General features: G+C 41.5%; 1 protein-coding gene and 1 non-coding gene across 4 annotated transcripts in view; one reads left to right on the top strand and one right to left on the bottom strand.

Annotated features, from left to right (window-relative positions):
* CSMD1 (CUB and Sushi multiple domains 1) overlaps window positions 1-23589 on the bottom strand; it is a 2002273-nt gene that overhangs the window by 518968 nt on the left and 1459716 nt on the right. The gene's annotated exons all lie outside the window — the stretch shown is intronic.
* On the top strand, window positions 2215-2320 carry LOC132693419 (U6 spliceosomal RNA). Its single transcript, XR_009616804.1, has one exon. It is a non-coding gene; the product is annotated as a U6 spliceosomal RNA (small nuclear RNA).

Below are 23589 nucleotides of genomic sequence, written 5' to 3'. Positions count from 1 at the left end.
TATCTTACTTTGCCCCACATCCTTTTAAGAAAATTAACCAGAGGGGCACCAGCGGGGGTCAGTTAGCTTAAGCGTCTGATTCTCTGATTTCGGCTCAAGTCACAATCTCATGGTTCATGTGTTCAAGGCCCACAATGGGCTCCTCGCTGACAGCACGGAGCTTGCATGGGATTCTCTGGCTCCCCCCTCTGTGCCCCTTCCCCTGCTCATGCTCTTGTGCTCTCTCTCTCTCAAAATAAATAAGTATTTTTAAAAATACAAAGAAAATCAACCAGTCTCTTTTGTTTCCTATGGAAATTCCTTTCGAGTTATGTTATGATGAAACACTTGAACCCTAAGGGTTCTGACCTTAACATCTATACTTAGCATTTATTAATCAACTAATATTTGTCACGTACTGTGCTAAGTTCTTCAGCGTTATGTTTTCTTCTTTCTTCAGCTTTATTGAGATATAACTGGCCCACAAAACCCACACATACTTAATGCATGCAGTTTAATGAGCTTAGTCACATGCATACACTCATGCCACCATCACCACAAGGAAGGTAGTAAACATTTCCTTCACCTCCAGAAGGATCCTTGTGCCCCCTCTTTCTTGTAGGAAAAACAGTTAACATGAGATCTATCCTCTCAATAAATTTTTAATTGCCCAACGTCTTATTGTTAACTCTAGGAACGATGTTGTACAGCAGATCTCTGAAACACACTCGTCTTGGAGAGCTGTGATTTTACGCCCATTAAACAAGAACTGTCCACGCGGTCCTCCCCCAGCCTGTGATAATCACCACCCTAATGTCTACTTCTAAACCTTCAGCTATTTTAGATGCCTCATGGAAGCAGGGCCGTGTGTCATTCACAGTAGCCAAGATATGGAAGCAACCCGAAGGTACACAGATGAATGAGAAAAGAAAAGGGTCTATCCATGCAATGAAATATTATTCAGCCTTAAAACAGAAACAAATCCTGCCATTGGCGACAGCATGGATGGGCCTGGAAGACATTATGTAAAATACATCATTCGCTCGAGCCCCTTGGCATTATTTTCCCCCCACAGCTCCGAAGGTACGAATTCCATTATGTCATCATTCCACAATACTTTTGATCATTTGCCATTTTCCAAGTAAAGTTCTAGGATTGCCAATACAGTGGTGAATGAACAGACGTGGCCTCTGCCCTTACTTGCCCTCTAGGGCGGTGTCAGAGGCAACAGACGCATCATTGGCTATTTGCATGTCCCACGGGGGCAGTACCAGGGAGAAGCAGCGAGCAGGGAGACGGAGGTGGAAGGCAGGGAGGGGTTTGCTCCCAGGCCGCACAGAGATCTATAGCACGTGGCAGATCAGTCTGCACATATCCGAGAGGAGATCATGTCGGACGGAGAAGACGGAAGCCCTGAGACACAGAGTGCTCGATGTGTTTGAGAAACCACGAGGACGCTGATGAGCTGGGGCAGTGTGGGGCTGGAGCAGGACACGGGACCGAGGGGCCATGGGGGGAGGCTTATGGGGAGCCTTGAAGAACATCATTAGGACTTCTGATTTTCTACAGAGACAGGCGACAGGTCGCCAGAGTTTTGAGCGTAGGAGTGATACACAGCAACTTTTAAAAGAATCACTTTGGTTACTATGTTGAGGGGCAAAAGCTGAACAGGGGCAAAAGCAGAAATAAGGGGATCAGTCAGGAGAGAGTTGCGAAAATCTAGGTGAGACGCAATGGCTGCTGAGACCCCTGTGTGATTAACGGAAGTGGGGGAGGGCTGGATACCGGCTCTGGGGCGTAGAGTATTTGTAGGTGTTTGCGGAGAGAGGCGGGGTATGAGAGACGGAGTTGGAAATCACTATGGAGTTTATTTTGTAACCTACGTAACTGACAGAGAGAAACGGCCATTGTCCGAGAAGAGGATGGTAGGAACAGGTTTTGGAGAGAAAATCTAGGTCTGTTCTGGATGAGCTATGTTTGAAATGCCTATTGGACATGTAAATGCAGAAGCTGAGTAGACAACCGGATGCATGTAGAGTTCAGAGTAGGGAATCAGTCTAGAGAAATCTTTGGAAGAGGGCAACCTATAGACTACAGTATTTCAAGCTACAGGATGGAGCGAGTGTCAACAGGAAAAAGAGCCGAGCCCGCAATGTGCCATATTCAAGGGGGAGGGGCGCTGAGTGGCATCAGCAAAGGCACTGAGGGGGCACATACAGTTTCACATCAAGCTTTGTGTTTGGCTAGCAGCACACATACTAAAACTGGAACAATAAAGACAAGACTAGCATGGCTCTTGAGCAAGGATGACACACACATTGATGAAATGTTCCATATTTTCTGCATGAACAAAACAAGAAGCTTAATGAGAAACCAGAAGAAAGTAGCAATCATCAAAACAAAACAAAACAAAACAAAACAAAACAAAACAAAACAGGGTCTCCTGGGTGGCTCAGTCAGTTAAGCGCCTCACTTCAGCTTGGATCATGATCTCAATGTTCTTGGATTCAAGCCCCGCATCGGGTTCTGTGCTGACAGCTCAGAGCCTGGAGCCTGCTTCGGATTCTGTCTCCCTCTCTCTCTGCCCCTCCTCTGCTCACACCCTGTCTCTCTCTCCAAAATAAATAAACATTTAAAAAATTTAAAAAAAACACACAAAAACTAGAGTTGAAATGAACAATAATTGAACTAAAGAATTCAAAAGTTTCAGAAGTAGAGTTGACAACATATGGAAGAAACTACTGGCAATTTGGAGGATAAGACATTGGAAATTACCCAATCAGAGGGAGAAAAGAGGGGCACCTGAGTGGCTCAGCGGGTTAGCATCTGACTCTTAATTACAGCTCAGGTCATGACCTCATGGTTTGTAAGTTCTAGCCCTGCGTCAGGCTCTGTGCTGACAGCACGGACCTTCTTGGGATTCTCTCGCTGTCCCTCCCCTGCTCTCTCTCTCTCAAAATAAATCAATTAACATTAAAAAAAAAAAGAGGACACAAAAATTTAAAAAGAATGAGAAAGAGTGAGGAAAGCCTATGGGAATTATGGGACACAGTAAAAAGGAAGAATATTCAAGTGGAAATTCCAGGAGAAAAGAAAGAGAATGAGCCACCAAGTATATTTAGAACAATAATGGCCCAAAGCTTCCTGAACCAGAGGAGACAAATGAACATCCAGATCCCCTAGACTCAAAGGACCCCAAATAGGTTGATCCTGTGTTGGGCTGCCCTGAGACACATTTTGATTACATTGTCAAAAGTCAGCAAGAGAAAGGAGGGGAGTTACGTATAAGGAAACCCCCATGAGAACAAACTCAGCCCAAATTAACACAGAAAGGAAATGATAAAGATTAGCGCAGAAATAAATGAAATAGAGAACAGGAAAAGATTAGAAAAGACTAACCAAACTAAGAGTTGGTTCTTTGAAGAGATAAACTAAATTGACACACCCTTAGCTAGACTGACCAAGGGAAAAAAAGGAAAAGAACTGAAATGAACAAAATTATAAATGATAGAGGAGAAATTACACCTGATACCACAATAGATACAAAGGATCATAAAAGTCTACTATGGACAATTATACATTAGCAAACTGGGCAACCTAGAAGAAACAGAAAAATTCTTAGAATCCTACAGTTTATAAGACTGAATCAGGAAGAAATGGAAAATCTTAACAGACTGCTATTAATAAGGAGACTGAATCAGTAAGTCAAAACCTCCCAACAAAGAAAAGACCAGGACCATATGGCTTCACTGGCGAATTTTACCAAACATCTAAAGAAGAATTAACATTAATCTTTCTCAAAATCTTCCAAAAAAACCCACAAACAAACAAACAAGGAGAGAAGACTCTTAAACTCATTATTTGAGGCCAGCATTATCCTGATACCAAAACCAGAAAAGTACCCTACTAGAAAGGAAAACTAGAGGTCTTATACATTTGGATCAATTTGTTTTTCTCATTTGATAACTTTGTTTTCTGAAGATAATATATACATTGTCAGATTTTAGTGGTTTTCAATTCAATATGTGACTATAAACTGGCCCCTAGGAAGCTGGAATTAATTGTTTCCTCCATGTGGCTGGGTCTCTGGACTCGTCCTCACAGGCATTGGACTTCACACATGACTTCCTGGTGCACGCCAGAACCATACAGTATTCCCTTCCGGGCTTCCTGTAACGTGCCCTTGCTTCTCTTGGAAAACATATCCCCTCGCTCAAATCAGAAAAGCCCCAAGAAGCTTCAGCTCCAGCAAGCACGTCAATACTTCCCCCAAACTCCCACATTTATGCCATTGATTTCTTGATGAGGAACCCAGTAGATTCAGAAACAAAAGACCAGTGGAATCCCGGAATCGGCGGCTAGAAAGTCCGATTGCAGGCAAGGGCCCAGGAGCTCTGTTTCGTGCCTGCTGACATGGTAGCCCTGTGCCCAAGGACGATGGGCAGGGGAGGCCAGGAGAAACCTAGTGCGCGTCCTGCCGCACACTCTTCAGAGCGTCTGCTTCTCATCTTTCTACACACTCACTCACAGAACCGTCTAAACAAAGTCCTAACTCCCACTGCAGTATCCTAGTAGCATCACCCCCAGAATAGCTCTCAAATCCATACCTCCTTTGACTCTCACTTAACTCATCTGAACGACCAATATCTCCTGCTTGGAACCATTCAATGCCTGAGTTTCCTTAACTGGCATCACAGGAGGCGGTTTTGCGTGAGACTGGTGTTTTCAACTTGACCCGCCACACGGTGCCGATGCTCAGGGTGATGGACACTGACTGAGGGATGCGCTGGTGATTCTGTAGTGGAAGGTTCCCCAAACTAGGGCAGAGAGTGTCCTCATGGGGTGAATGCACTGCTGATTCCCGACATGAGGCTGGGAGCCGGCCGATGAATGCAGAGCCACATTGATGGTGTTCCCTTTCCTCGGAATTATCTCCCCAAACTTCCCTTAGCGTGTTGCTGAATGTCTCATAAAGGAAAGAAGCTTCACTTTGCGATAAAATATTGAGACAAGAATTTCATTGTAAAGAGGGGTTTTTACACACCACTACCCAACTGGACTCATCACACACTGATGTTACTGTATATATTGTCAAGTGAGGACTGTGGGATTGACAGGTGGATGAAGTTTCTATATTTTCACTATCCGCTCATTCAATTATGTGTGCCCCCCTGTTGTTTCATATTTTATTGCCACTTCTGTCATGTGCACGTATCTGATGGACCAAAGTGGCAATTTCTAAAGATGACGTATGAAGTAGAAGAGGAGTATTCTAGGTCTATTGACAATTCTGGTAAGGTTAATGATACAGCATTAGAATCTTTTGAATCGTCTCACTGAGCTAATGCCACATGAAACACAAAGGAACTCTGCCTTGACAACGAAAGCCATCTGTCGTGGGTTTTACGTGGGGAATGTAAGTGGTCCCCTTCACTGCGCATCACTACTGGAAAACACCTTACATACGCAGTACTGACTTCAGCAAAATTGAGGACGCTTCACTTCAAATCAAAGCCACTCAATGGGTAATTGCGCTGATTATTTTAAAGGCTACTGGAATCTCAAATAGAGTAAAGCTTTCGCTGAGGAACAAAAAGTCACACTGGTGGAGAGGCTCAGGAAGTAAGTCATTTAGCAGCAGAATTTATTGACCAGAAAAGGCAAAGTCAAACAGTTGGTGAAACCTTAGTAATGCGGCATGAAAAACTACAGTGACTATACAGTGAGAATTCTAAAATAGGATACAAGGAGCCGAAATACTTTCTACTCTGCACTGCTCCAAAAGTCAACACGTTGATAACATGTCCCTGATACCGAGAAAGATCTCTACGAAGCAGCTCCTCTATCAAGGCGATAGTCAAAAGATCCACTAACAAAACTCGTGGTGAAATTTAAGAATTTTTTTTCTGCTTTAAATAAGCAAAGACCAAGATGCATTTAATGATTTGTTCTCTTGTCTGGAAACAAGAGATCTTGGAGAAACTCGTGTCAGCATCTGTACAGACCATTCCCATTGATTGTTGACCTCATGGAAAGTTCTGCCTCTACTGCTGAAAGAAACAAACAAAAACAAACAAAAAAACCCTGATGTCCTCACCACACATTGTTTGCTTTGCAGTGGGGTACCTGCTGAAGAGCTTTTGAGCAATGCTGTAAGAAATACTTAGCCGGGTAAGATAAAGACAAGTTTCAGAATGTTTCAAGACTGGACACTGAGACAAAGAATGTTACTGACAATGAAAAAGCGGAAGATATGAGCATTAGCAGTCCTTTCTCATCAAGTGAACCTGCTGAAGTGGCTTCCTTAGCCCCGTGGAGAAAATGATTTGGCTTGATACAATCATACTACTGAATTTAAAAGGAAATCGGCACATTGGAGAAACCATGTTGCAAAAGAAAATCCTAAAACGTTTCCAGTGATGACTGGGTCTAGAACAGGGAAGGACATCAAATACCGCCTGTCGTTTTCAAACCTTCTGGAAAAACCACAGAATGGGACCAACTAGTATTTCCCCTCTCTTCACAGAAGTGGAGAGCTGGGTGAGGAACTCTCTCTCCAAATCTTCTGTTCAGCTGGAGAGCTGGACTTTGAGGGAAGAACAGGAATGTGAACTGTGGTCTGGTGTCATCACCCCTGCCCAAGCCCCTGGAGTCTAAGGAAGAGGAACATTCTGCCACATCTAAGAAAACGGGAACCCCTTGGCTGCAAGGTGAATTTCTTACACGTGTGAGCGAGCGTCTTGTTTTCAAGCATCAGGAATGAAGACAGAAAGTCACCATTCAGCAAAAAAAAAAAATGAAAGTCTTGTGTGCTTAGGTCAGATTTACACTGAGAAGCAAAAAATTGTGAAGCAAAAAAGCAATTTTCACATAAAAGAAATACACTTGGTTTTACGTTTGTAGTTATAAAAACCCCACTTCTTGGATGTGCATAGATTTGTAAGTGGGCAAGAGATCAACACTTGTGTGCACTATTTTTCTATCGTTGTGCCTGTATTTGTGCCTGGCCATATCATGAAACAAGAAAATACGTTCCAATCCTGTGTAAAACTGTAGGTTCTGTTTCTATTCTTATTCATTTACTGTTTACACAGTAACTTTACTACTTCACACTAATAAGCTTGACTTTGAGAAAAATGTAATTTAACTTACATATATTTGCTACCTGTAAGTCAAAGCCACTGAGCCTACCTTTATGAAACAAATAAATTGTTTTGTCGTAAACCAATTATTTAACAGAAATGTATGATGTTTTTCTTGTATGTGTTTAACATTTATGATAGTAATAAAAGAAAAAAAAAAGTGGGGCTCCTGGGTGGCTCAGTTGGTTAATCGTCCAACCTCAGCTCAGGTCATGATTTCATAGCTTGTGGGTTCAAATCCTGCATTGGGCTGTGTGCTGACAGCTCAGAGCCTGGAGCGTGGTTCAGATTCTATGTCTCCCTCTCTCTCTCTGCGCCTCTCTCCCCACCGTCTCGTGCTCTGTCTCTGTCTCTCAAATATAAATACAAAATGTTAAAAAACTTTTTCTTAAAATTTTTTTAATGTTTTATTTATTTTTGAGACAGAGAGAGACAGAGCATGAGCAGGGGAGGAGCAGAGAGAGGGGGAGACACAGAATTGGAAGCAGGCTCCAGGCTCCGAGCTATCAGCACAGAGGCCGATGCGGGGCTCGAACTCACGAACTGCAAGATCATGACCTGAGCTGAAGTCGGATGCTTAACCGACTGAGCAACACAGGTGCCCCTTAAATGCTCCCCGTTCTTAGATTTTACTATAATTTCCCTTATTTTTGATTGGGAAGAGTTCTAGGTAAAAGGCCAGGTAAAGGAAGAAAAGGAAAAAGGAATAAAGGTATCCGGTGTAGAAACAAGGGGCCACAGTATGGCCATCCCTCCAGGTGCCCAATTCCTAAGCCTTGGAGCTATGTATTAACCTTCTGGATCTTTTCTTCCCATACTCAATCGTCAGCAAGTCTTCCGAAGCCTCTTCCTCAGGAATGTATCCAAAATCTGAGCGCCTGCCACTTCTGCCCTCACCCACTTGTTCCAACCCCACTGCCTTTCTGGTGCTTCTCATTTCGTCCAACTCACTCCTACCACAGGACATTGGCACTGCCTACACTGACCTCCCCTCCCCCATCCTCACATCTTCCAGGGCTCAGCTCAGGCGACCGCCCTGCACACAGTCTCAGGCACACATCACACCCCCATTCCATGACCTTGACCTCATCAGCCTCTATCCCTTTGTTAAATTTTATCCGTTCATTGACTTGTTTGTTTGCTTTTTGTGGCACCTATCGGCACCTGGTCTGGGCACCACTGTGTTCCTAGGCCCCAGACAGATGACACGCGGACACTCCATGGACGTCGTAACTACGTGATGAGCAGACACACAAAGAGGGCACACGCAGCTCGTGTGTACATGGTGGAGACGTCTGCTTCCTTGGTCGGAACAGCGTCGCACCACTGGCCCTCTCAGCACATCCCTGCTCACAGCTCAACGTGAACACAATAACACCTGTTCTCAGGACGCGCCAGCCACCTGTCAGGACGAGCCTGTACCTACCATAAGCACCAGTCTCCCTCCGCCTCCAGAGCTGAGGCAGCACTGGATAGTGGTGAAAGAGGTACACTTTACCTCTTCATGACTCAGTTTTCTTACCTTTAAGGCAAAAACTCTAATAACAGAGCCTGTGACACGGAGTGTTTAAGGATTCGGCACAACAGTGGATGAAATGCCTTTCTGTTTCTAAAATCGGCTGATTTCTCCAGCAATATTAGCTGATATCTTCTGGCACTTTCTTTTCTGTATTGTAGTATCTCCCACCCACTCCCATCTTTAAGATATTTGGAAATTCCAACAGATGAATACACTTTTTATGCCAAAATACATTTTAAAATTCATGAGCCTGAAAATTCATTGGCTTTAAGCCTTTGGGTAGACACAGTGGGTAAGTGATCCAGGAGGCAGTGGATGAAACAAACTTATCTGTCTTCTGGGAACCTAGGAGAACAAAATAGATTTTACTGGATATGTGACTTCCATCACAACCAGGCTTGGTTAGCACCCTTTACTTCCCTACTCATAACTTCAGAATTGGTAAATTCCTTTCCAGATTTTTTTTAACAGACAGGGAGAGAGTGCACAAGTGGGAGAGAGAGGCAGTGGGAGGGAGAGAGAGAATCTCAAGCAAGGAGAATCTGCACTCCATGCAGAGCCCAACGTGGGGCCTGATCCCATGACCCGGGGATCGTGACCTGATTCAAAATCAAGAGTTAGATGCTCAACCTGACTTAGCCACCCAGGCATCCCATCTTTTCAGATTTTTTAAATAGAGGTATAAAAAGGTTTTTTTTTTGTTTGTTTGTTTGTTTGTTTTTTTGTTTTTGTTTTTTTTTTTTTTAAATAATGGTCTTTGCTATTCATAGCTGAGGTCTGATACTCAACCACGGTGTGCTTTGTTATTCTGTGCTATACAGACGTGACTGATGGCAAGAATTATTCACTGTAGGGCATCCCATCCCCTCTGGGCTCAAGCCGGGGGCCAGCCTGGATCTGATGCTCTCTGCGGTTGTAAGCATCATCTCCCACTGTGACACAGGCACCTCAGGACATCCCGCTTTCCAAATTCCAGACGTGGTTTTAGACACTGGAAAGTGAGGCCAGTCATTGTTGGACCCGAGGACAGATTTCCCCAATCCTGCAGGGGCACTGACACCCAGGTCTAGAATGGGAAAGATGTTCCATGACAGAGCCTTGACTACAAGGAAGGGGATTTTGTGGACTCATGTTCTGAAGTACTGGACGGAACGGCGAGGCCATTACAGCAATCGCGCAAAAGCAGTTTTACAGTCACAGTGGAATCCTTCCCCCCTCTGAGACACAGAGGTGTGGTTCTGTGACAGAGAGCAGGGTTATCCACAGGGAAACAGCACTATGATTTGGAAGGAAGGACAGAGAATTACTGGAAAGTTGAAAAATGTCTTGATACAAAGCTTGAAAACTGATGGTTTATACCACCTATATGGTGTAAACGTTCTCCTTAAAAATCAGATCAGCACACAGACCTTGAGTTTTTACATATTTTAAATACAGGAATGTTAAATCTCCATTACACTTTGAAATAAGTAGTATATGCCAAATTAAGGGGTTCTCAAAAATGTCTTTTTAGAAAGAGCATTTTTAGGCACGTGTAAAGGTCCTTCTGAACTGTGCTAACCTTCCTTTAGACATCAGAAAATTAAAACGTCCTAAGTAGACTGCAAACATCGTCAGAACTGGGTTAGCCTGAATCAGACAAACGGAAGCGGGGAGACATGTGGATCCTGATGCAGAAGACATTTTCTTAAGTTCAGAGGATTCAAATCTGTCGTGCATTGTACAGGTCTGTTCTGACGCAGGAATGTCTGCACGGACATGCTCCACTCACAGAGCCCACGTGTGAGTGGGTCAGGAGGTCCACGTAAACTGTGTTTTACTCTAGGTCAATTCAATGCGCATATAAAGTAACTCCACCTTGAACATCGGTATGGAAGAACAGAACTATTTTCATTAATTTTTAAATGTCAGTTTTCTTTGAAATTGATACAATTATGGAAAGTTACTTACTTTAAATGGAAATGAATGATGCTTATTTCTTGAAATTCATGGAGGTAGAAAATGTATTATGTGTTGAAGACAGCCTAGAAGAGGATTACTATTCCAGGAGTAGTTTACCCCATATTATAGACACGCCATTTTACTGTCCATCATGTGAGGAGATTTTAAAGTGTGACACTGGAGAACTGAATGTACTTAAGTAATAGATATACATGACTCCTAAAACCAATCAGCAAGCCAACCAACTGACCATCCAGCCAACCAACCAACCAATTAATTATGGAAAGGAAAAAAAAAAACCCACTCTGAATGCCTTTTGTCAGATAATGTAAGGTTGGGATAAATACAATAAAATTAATTTATGGATACATGAGAACATACTTAAATAGGGTCTGCACTAACATGACAGTATTTCAGATTTATAGGAGGACCACCATCACAAATTTGCTAAAGTATGAATACACTAGCCACTTTCTTTTCAGGGATTAAAAAAAAATAATGTTTATTTATTTTGTGAGAGAGAGATAGCAGGAGTAGGGGGGCAGAGAGAAAGGGATAGAGAGAATTCCAAGCAGGCTCCACACTGTTGGCACAGAGCGGGATGTCGGGCTCAAATTCACAAAGTGAGATCACGACCTGAGCCGAAATCAGATCACGGCCTGAGATCAAGACCTGAGTTGAAGAGTCAGATGCCCAACTGAGCTGCCCAGATACCCTCAGGGACTTTTTTTATGTTTATTTATTTATTTTTGAGAGATAGAGACAGGCAGGAGGCAGAGAGAGGGAGAGAGAGAATCCCAAGAAGGCTCCACACTGTCAGCACAGAGCTTGACGCGGGGCTCGAACTCACGATCCCTGAGATCATGACCTGAGGTGATGTCGGACACTTAACCGACTGAGCTGCCCAGGCACCCCCTTTAAGGGATTTCTATAATAATTTGGAGGTCATTAATTGCCTCTTCGGATAAGCCAATTTATAAAACAAAGTATGTGACACAGGTGGCTGATCCACAATCTAATCTTATATCTGCTTAGTGCCTTAGCTTCTTTACTATTATGAGAATTTGTCAGAAGACTAGATGCCTCAAAACTGACAACACTCTAGAGGTAGGATATCCATGGCAACCGAGGCAAGAAGAACCTAATGGGGAAGGCGAGACTGTACAGGTTTTGAGTAGTCAACAATTACAGCGGGACTTTACTGGACCCATGACAGTAACAGTGATGGCCACTGCAGCACTGCTTATGAGAACAACATTTTGGAAACAACCAAAATATCTATTACCTTGGAATGGCTGAACAAGTTTTAGTATAGTCATACTTAACGGACACTGAAAATATTAAAGTGAGTGAGTAGACACATAAACAAATAGATCGAAAGAGATGTTCATGTTTTATTGAGTAAAAAATAAGCAAAGAATTGCTTATAACAATATTTGTCTTTACTTTATATATGTGTGTATACATTCCATCATATGTACGTATATATACACACACATAAATACATATACCGATACGTGCATATACAAATATCCATATTTATACAGTGACAGAAAATCAGATTCCTATGTAGTGCACAGAGAGTAGAACTTAATTTGTTCATATATTAAATCATAGAATTTTGATGACATTTACTTTCTCTGTGTTTTATTTTCCAAAGAGAACTGAAACATACATTAATAATTTAGAATAACAGTATGTGTATGTATGTGCTCTTAAGGGTTATATTATAAATTCGTTACTACTGTATCTCATTCACATCTAGGTCAATGCTTTCCACAGAATAGACAAAATATAAAAAGAGGATAGACAAGAAGTATTCTTTATGAGAGTAGCAACTTGAGGCAGAAATGAGGATAATATTTTATTGTGTGAAAACAATGAAAGGAAAAGCTTGAAGAGAAGAAAGGGATGTGGGGTGGGGGAAACAGGGCAATATTATTCAAAGGGTACAAACCTTCATGATGCAAGATGACTAATTCTGGAGATGTAACGTATAGTGCTGTGACTAGTAACCATACTGTATTACACACTTGAAATTTGCCAAAAGAATGGATTTCAACTGTTCTCACAATTAAGGTAACTCAATTACCCTAATTTAAAAGGAAAGGTAACTATGTGAGGTGATGAATAGGTCACTTGGCTTGATTCTGGTAGTCACTTCACAATGTTTACATATATTGAAACATCATGTTTTATACCTTAAATCTATACCATTTTGTATTTGTCAAATATACCTCAATAAAACTTAGGGGAAATCTGCAGAAGCCCATACTATAACTTTGAATAAATATTAGACATAGAATCTTAATCTGTTGACTTTATGATTACTGAATGTCATTGTTACGATAAATTCCTTCTTTCAGGACAATTCTGCCATGACAACCTCCGGCAATTGCATTCTAAAATAAAGCTGCTTAAGTTTTACATTTTGCAAAAGAAGGAGGAGAAGGAGGAAGAAGCAGAGAAGGAGGAGGAGGAGTCAGGAGGACATAGGTACATATTGAAAGTGGGAGGAAACACCGTGAAACCTTCTGACTAGTTTAATACGAAGTGTGAATCGGATACAGTCACGCCCACGGCACATTGGCAAGTGTGTGCTATAAACATAGTTGGGTCTGAGGAAGATGGCGACTGGAGGAAACCAGCCTCGGATCTGGAGGAGGGCCAGAGCTGGGGGGGGGCAGGGAGCTTGCTGCTACAGTAACCCAATATTGGGGTGAAGAGAGGTCCAAAAGAAGGGAAGGACTTAGAATCAAAAATAGGCAGGACTGGACAGACCCACAGTTGCCGCCATGATGAGATCCTGAAGCAAGACTCCCATAGTCACCTCAACATGGTGGCCAAAGGACTAACTGACCAGTCAGTAGAAATGGCCAACAGATGGTAGCATCTAGGTTTCGTTGAGTTGGTGAGGGTTGTTATCTTAGCCTGGTTATGTTAACTGGAATACCAAATGCTTCAGAACATCCACAGATGGAAAATATTGACAGAAAACAAATCCAAGGAGGAGCAGAAGTCATCAGAACCATATGTCAAGAGAACCAGGGCTAGGAAAACTGAAAGTCCTACATGAGTAACCAGAAAAAAGCAGGACACCGACCAACTACTGTGATACCTTGAGCAGAAAATACTCTGCCCTGCCGGTGTTCTCCTAACAAGTGGTAGACGAATCAATGGCAGGAAGTGCCACTGGGGGAAGGACCCTGAGTGCCTCGGTGTGATGACAAGAGCCATGAGGCATGGCGGATGCTGAGGAAGAGTGGTCTGCAGGCAGGCAGTGCTGAGGGAGGCCCTGCGTAGAGCTGTGGACAGGATCGGGCTGCAAGGCCCAAGAACAAGCCACAACAAGCATCGAGAAATGTGAGCCAAGCCCGGACAAGGCCCAGCAGAATGTGGAGAAATGTGTCTGCACAGGGGGAGGAAAATAGGGGCGCGTTAGGGAGCAGTGCTGCTTAACTGGGCTGGGATGTGCGTTTGGGGATCTAGAATCAAGTGAGAGAAGTTGGTAAATTTCTCAGTGCCGAGCCACGTGGAGGTTTTCACTTCATTCTCAAGACATCGGGTGTGATCAGTGAAGACCACAGCCTGGACGTTATCCCTGAGGATTCAGCCAACTAGTCCCAAGGGCACATCTCCAAGGAAGGTATGCAGAGGCAGGCTGAGCTCGGGCAAGGCCGGAGGGCAGAGGCAAAGCGTGGGCGCCCAATGATTTCAGCTGATACGTGAGCTCCACTGTGAAAATTCCGTATCTGAAAGAACTTAGTAAAATCTTGCTTCGCTGAAGATTTTACATAACCATCACTCAGTTTCCTGAACCCTGCATCAAGAGACACTCATTTTACATATAAATTTAAAATATTTACGTGTGTGTATATATGCTTGCTCCTGAGGACTTTTTAATTTTTTTTTTAAATATAACTTATTGTCAAATTGGTCTCCATACGACACCCAGTGCTCATCCCAACAGGTGCCCTCCTCACTGCCCATCACCCACTTTCCCCTCCCTCCCACCCCCCATCCACCCTCAATTTAGTCTCAGTTTTTAAGAGTCTCTTATGGTTTGCCTCCCTCCCTCTCTGTTTGTAACTTTTGAGGACCTTTCATTCAAATGTCAGGGTTTTTTATTTCAATTATGTGCCAATCATAATTTTAATTTTCCCTTCTTTTTCATTCATTTAATTATTTATATACATTGCTTATATACGTGTGTGTGTGTGTGTGTGTGTGTATAGCAAGATGCATATCTTTGGTGTCATACATTTCTAGATGAAATGTACATGGTTGAGTATTTTGATCATGTATCTATATAGGGCTCTGCAAATCAGTCAAATGTGGTATTAAAACTGCTTCTAGGGGTGTGTGGGTGGCTAGGTCAGTTAAGCATCCTGCTCTTGATTTCAGCTCAGGTCATGATCTCATGGTTCATGAGTTCGAGCCCCACATCAGGGCTTCTGCTGTCAGCAAAGAGCTCGTTTCAAATCCTATGCCCCTCCTCTGCTTGCTTGCTCTCTCTCTCTCTCTCTCTCTCTCTCTCCCTCAAAAATAAAAAAAAAAAAACACTTAAAAAAACCCTATATTATTCCATATTTGCCCTCTTTACATAAGACTTCTCACCACACCCAATGACACCAGACATTGGAACTCTTCAGAATCCCAAATGTCCTAAGTGGGTTTTATAAACATGAAATAATTCATTAAGAACAGTTTCATTCACGGTGTTGAATTTAGAAGCGATCCTGTGAGATAATCTCATTGGTTCAGTCATCTGAAAAAACGTGTCATATGAAATATAAGCCTTTTTTTCAACAACAAAAAATTCCTAATGCAAATAAGTTCAAAATGACTTCACTGACTTCAATGAATCCATGTGGGGGCCAGCTGCCACCTATTACGAAAATAGTAATCATTGTGTTTCTCCACCATAAGCACCTTTAAAAGGAAGGTGCGATGCCACATCGCTCTTCCGCCTCACAGATTTATTCAGTTCTATGGACAGCTGTTCAGCGTCTGACCGTGGAGAGACGGCCACAGGGTAAGAATCAGTGTGGCTCCCTGTTCCCCCTCCAATGCCAGGGGACAGTTATCAACACACTTCACACTTCAGTGCAAACCAGCAAAAACAATTACCAGGTCATTAACACGGTCTTTCAAATACACACATCAAATCATCACTTAGAGGATTGTGAAGACAAGCAGAACACAGTATCCAGACCTCTGGAATATTCTCTTTTTAAGTCTGCGCCTCGTTAGGAACCACTGGGTAATTGGCAAAAATACAGACCAGCAAGTGCAATGTAACACAATATGGGGAAGCCAACTGCTTGCAAAATATTAACCACAACTGAGCTTAATAGTGTCAAATGCACCTTTTGTGTTATATGCTATAGATGTTCTGATGAAAATAATACTTTATCTGGAAGCATATTTGTACAAAATATGCAGCCGTTAAGGACACAAATAATATGTAGATTTGTAGCACTGTTGGCCTGCAAATAGTTATATATATATATATAAAAATACATTTTTACAAAGGGGTATCTGGGTGGCTCAGTCGGTTAAACATCTGAATCTTGATTTTGGCTCAGGTCATGGTCTCCTGGTTAATAAGCTCGAGCCCCACAACGGGCTCTGTGCTGACAGTGCAGAGCCTGCTTGGGACTCTTGATCTCTCTATCTCTCTCTCTGCACCTCCCCTGTTCATGCTCTCCCTCTCTGTCTGTCTCTCTTTCTCAAAATAAACAAACAAACAAAAACTTCAATTAAGGCACGACCTTCTTTGCCTCCCCAGTGATATAAAACAGTAAATGCTTGGTCATAATTACAGCCATTTATTAAAAATCATTTATTAGTTCTCACTACAGGCCATTCAACCGTGCAAGAGAGTGTAAATTCAAAGATGTGACAGACACAGGCTTGCTTGCAGAAGGTAATTTAAGTAACTTATTTCATTTCATTTAAAATTCCTAAGATGTACCTTTACATTGTGTGCCATTAATAAATAAACAAATAAAAAACATTTTAAAAAGACACATGTTTAATTGTGTAGCTTTGAGCAAGTTAGGAATTGGTCACACAACGCTATTACTGTTTGGGGAATTTTTCCTGTATTTTGGGAGATCTGACCATTTCTCCTGCCTTCCGTTCTGGGAGTATGGAAGTAATCCTTTTACAACTACAGAAGGGAAAATAACACAGAGTTTCTTCTACTTGTGGATATTTTTCCCTTTGTCCCTTCACAGGGTGACACAGGTCCTGGTTTACTTGGATAGTTTCAGTTTTTGACTGTTTCCAGATTTATTATTAATACATTATCCTTTAAAAGAGTTTTGGTTCAGATAATAAAGAATATGGTCAACCCATTAATTAGTTCATCGGTTCGCAACAAAGTATAGAATTTCTTCCATGAATCTGATGATAAATATTGCTTCAGTCATTCAATAACATACATTTTCACCCCAGTACCTGGTTTTTGTTCAGGGTGTATGAACAGGCGCACGAGCCTGCAGCAGTACAATACTTTTCAAGATCCGAGAGTTTAATAGCATGGCTGGGGACTAAGCATGCAGGAACAAGTGATAAAATGAGAGTGGAGTGATGTCAGTTGCCCTGCCGTGAAAGATAGATCTTACGAAAAGGACTTTCTCCCATGGACCATAGAGAATTACTGAGGATATAATGCTGAAATACAACAGAGTCATATTTTACCTTTGTTCTCAATGTTGTTGAAATGCAGACATCTATACAATGCGGTGGGAGTTTCCATGAGCACACTTTTAGCACAGGGTAAGTATTTGGACAATAAGCATCAAAATTATAAATGTGTGTAAATTATTACTATAATTCTAATTCAAGGACTTTAACCTACTGAAATAGCGGCCAAGACAGCGAACATAAATATGTCTGTTGAAGCACTGTTCATGATGACAGAGAATGGTGCAGTCTAGAGACCTGTTTAAAGGAAGAAGCTGATAGAATTAAATACTCTGCACCTATTAAAAATGGTAAATTACATATATATATGTAATTACATATACAAATTACATTAGGATGGAAATATATATACATATATATATATATATATATATATATATATATATACTGCACCCATTATAAATGAATTATATATGGATATATATATTTGCATATGTGTGTATATACACATATATGTACATATATATACACACATATATATATATATACACACATATATACATATATATATGCAGTGCATTATAAAGTAACAATGATCTGTAAAATTTTGGCATATCTAAAATTAGAAGATGTCATTGAGAAGAAAAAGGAGGAAGGAGGAGGAAGGAAATAAAGGAAAACTATGTTCTTGCATATGTGTTTGTGATTAGAAACATAGAGATAAAAGTCTTACAAAAAGTATGCACTGATAGCTAGCACTGCTCATCTTTGGGATTGAAATACTTAGTTCCTTTGGTTTTTGCTTTCTAGTTATCTGTGTCATTTGATTTTGCAAAACAGTGATCATGTATTTGTTTTATTACATGCACATTTCTATGCATATTTAGTTTTTAGAAAAGATATTTCCCATTTATTGTGGAAGATAAATTAGGACAGTGGAGAACAGAATATGACAAACAGCTGAGCTATCTCACAGCAATACATGGTGCATGCTGACAGAAGTGGCTGACCTAGAAGAGTCACTAGTGGAAAACGGAAAAGGGAGAGTGTATCCAGAAGGTCTTGGCACGAAGGAAAGATGCTCAACTAGAGGTGACAGAGGAGGAAATGAGTCTAGGATAAAGGTTGTTTTCTGGATTGCATGACAAGATGCACTCAGAGAAAGGCTCTAGGAGGGGCAACAGACTGCTGAGCAAGAGAGAACGAATCTTCTCTGTATCTCTCTACGTGAAATGCTATTAGGATGCCCCAGAAATGCCCTGGGCTTATCTGGACTTGCAGTACTATGTTCAGGTAAGTTGATTACATGACTGATCACTCTCATCAGAGAACAGAGTCCTCCAAGCAATGGAATGCAAAGAAACTCCACGTATGGAGAAGAGACTAGGAGGCGATCCTATAATTGTAGCAGTAACATTAATAACTCAGAGGTATTCCCATATATGTGCATTCATCTGACAAATGGAGAAATACCATTAGCTTGTCTACATAGTATTATCAGTATTCAGATTATGCTGCAAATGAGGCAACTGACAGAGAGACTTTATGTCTTTTTGAAACCACACAGCTAGGAAACGGGCAAAGGCTGGAACCTGGGGCTTGGAGTAACATACCTGGTTCTCCTTACACCTTTCCACTGCCCTATAGGACCCCACAATCATGTGTGTGGGGACAGACCCTCCCCAAATTTTAAACATCTCTTCAAGTGATTGGGAGAAGGAAAGGAAGTACAGAGAGGCCAGAGAACAAGAGAAATGAGCTGGAAGGATGGTAGCAGCAACTAGCTAGACAGTTCTGTTAGTTCTGAGTGTTCTCATGACAACAGCAACTTTCTCTCAAGGTGCGCTTTGACGGAGATCAGTGTGCCATCATGGGTCCCGCATCCCTGCAAGGAACTGCTTGCCGCGTGCCTCCTTTATGTGGCTGCACCTAGTTCCTGGGTGGTTTCCCTCTCTCTTCCTTCTGCAGTGGCACCTCCATGCCAGCAGAGATTGTAGCTGCTCTGTTGACCACTCTTTACCAATTATCAAGAGTGTGTGGCTCAAAAATACACTGAATGGGTAAGTTTTGTATTGCTTTCCCTACTTGTGTAATTATTAATGTGTTTAAATAAGAAAAGCACTGAAAAGAAGAAAAATGCAAAAGGAAATGTGTTTTAATGCAGGAAATAAGTACTTAAAACATATTAAAGGGCAAAAGGTGACGGAAAACAGTGACTACGTGTAAGACACATAAACCTAAGTGGGAGAAAAAACTATTTATTTCTGCCTCTTTTTACAATAACACACACACACGCGCGCACCCATACTACTCATAGAAAACAAAGCAGAAACAAACAAAAAAAAAACTTTTCCACCTTTCTGTCATGAGGATGAAGATTCATCCTTTCCAGATTCTGGACATACAATTATTAAAGTCTCCTCCACTAAAGCCACTTTTATTTTTAAAAAATCGGTAAATCTGTGTACTTTTCTCACAGTAGTGTTACGTGGATATTTTGTTCTTCTCCATTTCTATAAACAATCACTATTCCAGCCTAGATCTCCATCACTCACACCAAGTAAAACAGATGTAGATCATCTGTCTACACCTCTGCAGTATTTTTTGTTTGTTTTTGCTTTGTTTTACTTTTTAACTTTTTAATGTGGTCTGCACACTACTAACAGGTCAGTCTTTCTAAAAATGCTGTCTCCATCATGTGTGTATATGTATTTATACACATACGTGTGTGTGTATGTGTGTGTGTGTGTGTGATTCATTTTTGACTTAAAATGCAAGCAAATCAAAAGCATGGACCCGTCTTCTATTTTATTTTGGAGAACCCAGAAGAGATGACAAAAATAACTAAATTCGGTTAACAAGGCAGTAGTTGCAGTGTGGCGGAAAAACCTGTTAGCGGCAATCGTGGAAGGCAGGCTCCCATGTGGCAGGACAGAAAGGATGCCAGGAACGGCGCCCACAGAGACTCGAGAAGGAAAGAGCCAAACTCTGTTCCTAAACAGGATACGCTTATTAAACAGTGCTGATGGGGACGGTGCTGGCGATAAAAGGGCTGCCGCAGAGAGATGAACATATTGGAGAGGGGACAAGGAGGGAACAATGAATCCGTATCAAGATTAATGACGATGGCCAGCAAGAACTAAGGGGGCACCTCGTGTGCCACGAAGGGAAGCTGGCACGGCACGTGACTTTCTCCACAGGAGCTCAGTGACACAGAAGACAACGGAATGGAGCCATTAAATAGAGCCCATCATGGCTCTGGGCTGGGAAGGTGTCTGTGACAGAACCGACGGGGACGCCTGGCACAGTATTACAGCGGATAATCATGTGTCTCATGGTCTCTCCACCAGTCTGGGAATCCCTGATGGGTCAATACAATGTATGGAACTGGATCCATTCAAACTCCATTTCAAAACACCACAAACTGTTACGTGAAATATTTCATTCTACCTTAACTTTGAAATAATTTGAATGCAGATGAATGCCTTTTCTACGTCTGTATGAATTTATTTCACATTATGTAAAAAAAATCTGAGTAATAAAAGTTAATGCTCCCTCCCCGAAAAGAAGTCTAACACACAGTTGTACTTTCTTACAAGCATTAAGTTTAAAACAAGACTTCTTATTTTTTCTTTAGATAGTACGAGTTGTGCATTTAATAGAAGGTGTGATATAAATGTGTAAATCGCTGTATCTAATTACCTAGTCCCTAAATTCCTCTCATATTCATCTCCTCTTCTCCAATCCTGACACCACTGTCCCAATGGAGGCTCATATGATCTTTCACAATTGCACCAAAACCCTGATGTCTTCTGCTTCCAATCGTGAGTCCTTCAACTGTGTCCACCTGACTCTTGACAGAGTGACCTGAGACATATACATGGCAACGCCATTCTTTTCCTCTGTTTCTTGACACCCACTGTCATTAGCACAAAACTTAAACCCTTTACCTGTCCTTCAGGGTCTGATTTACAGCTCTTTAAATGTAGTCATTAATAATAGCAATGGAGAAGAAGAAAAGGAGGATGAGGAGGAAGGCAGGGAGGAGGGAGGAGGGAGGAGGGGGAAGAGGGAGAGGAGGAGGAGGGGGAGGAGAGGGAGGAGGGGGAGGAGAGGGAGGAGGGGGAGGGAGGAAGGACAGGGAAGGAGGGGGGGAGGGGAGGCATGGAGCACTGGGCAGACAGTGTTCTAGGTGCTTCACACTGACGCCATGTTCCGCACAAGGGTATTCACATGTTGGCACCCAGATCTCGGACTGTCAGCTTCTGGAACTCTTTGTTTCTAAGCTACCCCATCTGCGGTATTTTGTCTTAGAAGCCTGAACAAAGTTCAAATGCTTACAATCACTGAAATCCTCAAGGAGTTTAACAGTAACAAAATGCTTTCCAAGGAGATCAACTTAAAATCAGGTACTGAAATTATGTCGCCATGAAGCGCATTTGAGATATAAATCTGTGTATGTACGTACATGTATACATATGCATACACAGACATATGCCGCCCGTGTCCGTGCAAAGCTTCCAGGGAAAGCTGTCTGCCCTTCACCTTCCCAATGGAAACCACAGGGATGAACTTTTGAGAGCATTTGCTGGTAATTCCTCTTATCTGTAACTCATCAACCATATATGACTTTCTCAAGAATTTGGTCACACAACTTGTCACGAGTTTTATCTGAGAAAGCTGAGTTGTTGAATGCATATACAACGATCTACGTTAAATAAATATCTCCTTATTGAATTAATTTTTATTGGATTTTTACTAGATTAGTATGGCGGGAGCAGTTGTACTTGGCTGTTTAGAAATCTGCTTCTCCGCTAAACTGAATCTTGAGGAAAATTTCTTTTTAATTTCTACCTAGAACACATTACATAACAGGGTCTCCTAAAATATATATATATATATATATATATATATAGAGAGAGAGAGAGAATCCCAGGCAGGTTCCACACCATCAGAGCAAAGCCCGACATGGGGCTTGAACTCATGAACCATGAGATCATGACCTAAGCCAAAGTTGGATGCTGAACTGACTGAGTCACTCAGGTGTCCACATATGGTGTGTGTGTGTGTGTGTATTTATAAATATGTTTCTCGTATTCTTTTTAAAATGATATTACACAATATGACAAATTATAATATTCATTGCTACTAGCCACTGAACTTCCTATGATAATTATCTTGTATAAGCAATTTTATGTTAATGCCTTGCATAAATTGACACATGTCACTTGGTTATATAACAGTGAGAGCAAATATAAGACCAGGAAAGACTAAATCATTAAGAGGAGATTAAGGTTTCAACAAAAGAGGAGTTTATCAACTAATCTCTAGGTGACATTAGAAACTGATTTTTGTTTTCTATTCTATTTTCTATTTCTATTCTAAATAGAATATTTCTATTCTATTCTATTTCTATTTCTCAAAGGTTTGCAAGTCACCTCAAATGTACAGATTGAGTACACCAACACTTCTTATCTAGAACTCTCTCTAATGCTTCTAGCAAGAGTCTGGCTGGGAATCTTTACAGAACCATTCTCCTCTCTTATGCTCAATATGTAATATACCTTCGTCACCATGTGCTTAATCGGGAAACCCCCTTATTTGGAATGTCTCCCAAGGAATCAAATTAAGCCTAATTATACTTAATGGCAATGACTGCTTCTTAATTTGGATGGTAATTCTGCTTAATTGAGATGCCTTCAGGTGTCTAAGTGGTGCTCTAGCAAGAGTATTGGTGTGCACAAGTGCATCAACCTGGAATGTCCTGTTTCTTCTCTGAACATTTCACCAAAATAAACGAAGAAAGGCAAAGAATTTACTGAAGCGATATAACACAAGATTCCTGAAATGTAATTTAACTGTTGAGTGTTTACAGTCAACCAAATTTATACAAGATCATTAGAAAAATCTATGTGAATGTACATAAAGATGAGTTGGGAAAGCAAAACCCCTAAAATGAGAGAACTATGTAAATCCAAATGGCATATGTCCGTTATTTCATTTATCATTTTGCAGTTTGGCCATGTTGCAACATCCTCAAAGAACACACCTCATGCATTTTATCAAACGTGAGCCTGCTGGAGTCTGGCAAAACAGGAAAATAATGGGATCTGAAGTGCCATAAACAAAATATGAACCTGATGAGAACCCAAACCTCTTTTTTCAACACTTTGCTCGTGTACATGTGGTAGACAAAACTGGTTTCCCATAATCCTCAGCCCTGCCTTCTGCCTTCCAGATGGTTCTTTCCTCAGGCTCCCTAGGAGCTGGAACATGGGCATTCGACTCAGGTGAACCTGAAGGGAAGTCCACTAGGGACATTCTAGAAAATCCCTTCCATGTTTTAGAAAGACA

Source organism: Panthera onca, chromosome B1, assembly GCF_046562875.1.
Source record: "Panthera onca isolate mPanOnc1 chromosome B1, mPanOnc1 haplotype 2, whole genome shotgun sequence".
Classification (NCBI taxonomy): Eukaryota; Metazoa; Chordata; class Mammalia; order Carnivora; family Felidae; genus Panthera; species Panthera onca.
The sequence above is the reverse complement of the archived record's forward strand: the minus strand, read 5'-3'. Positions and strand labels throughout refer to the sequence as shown.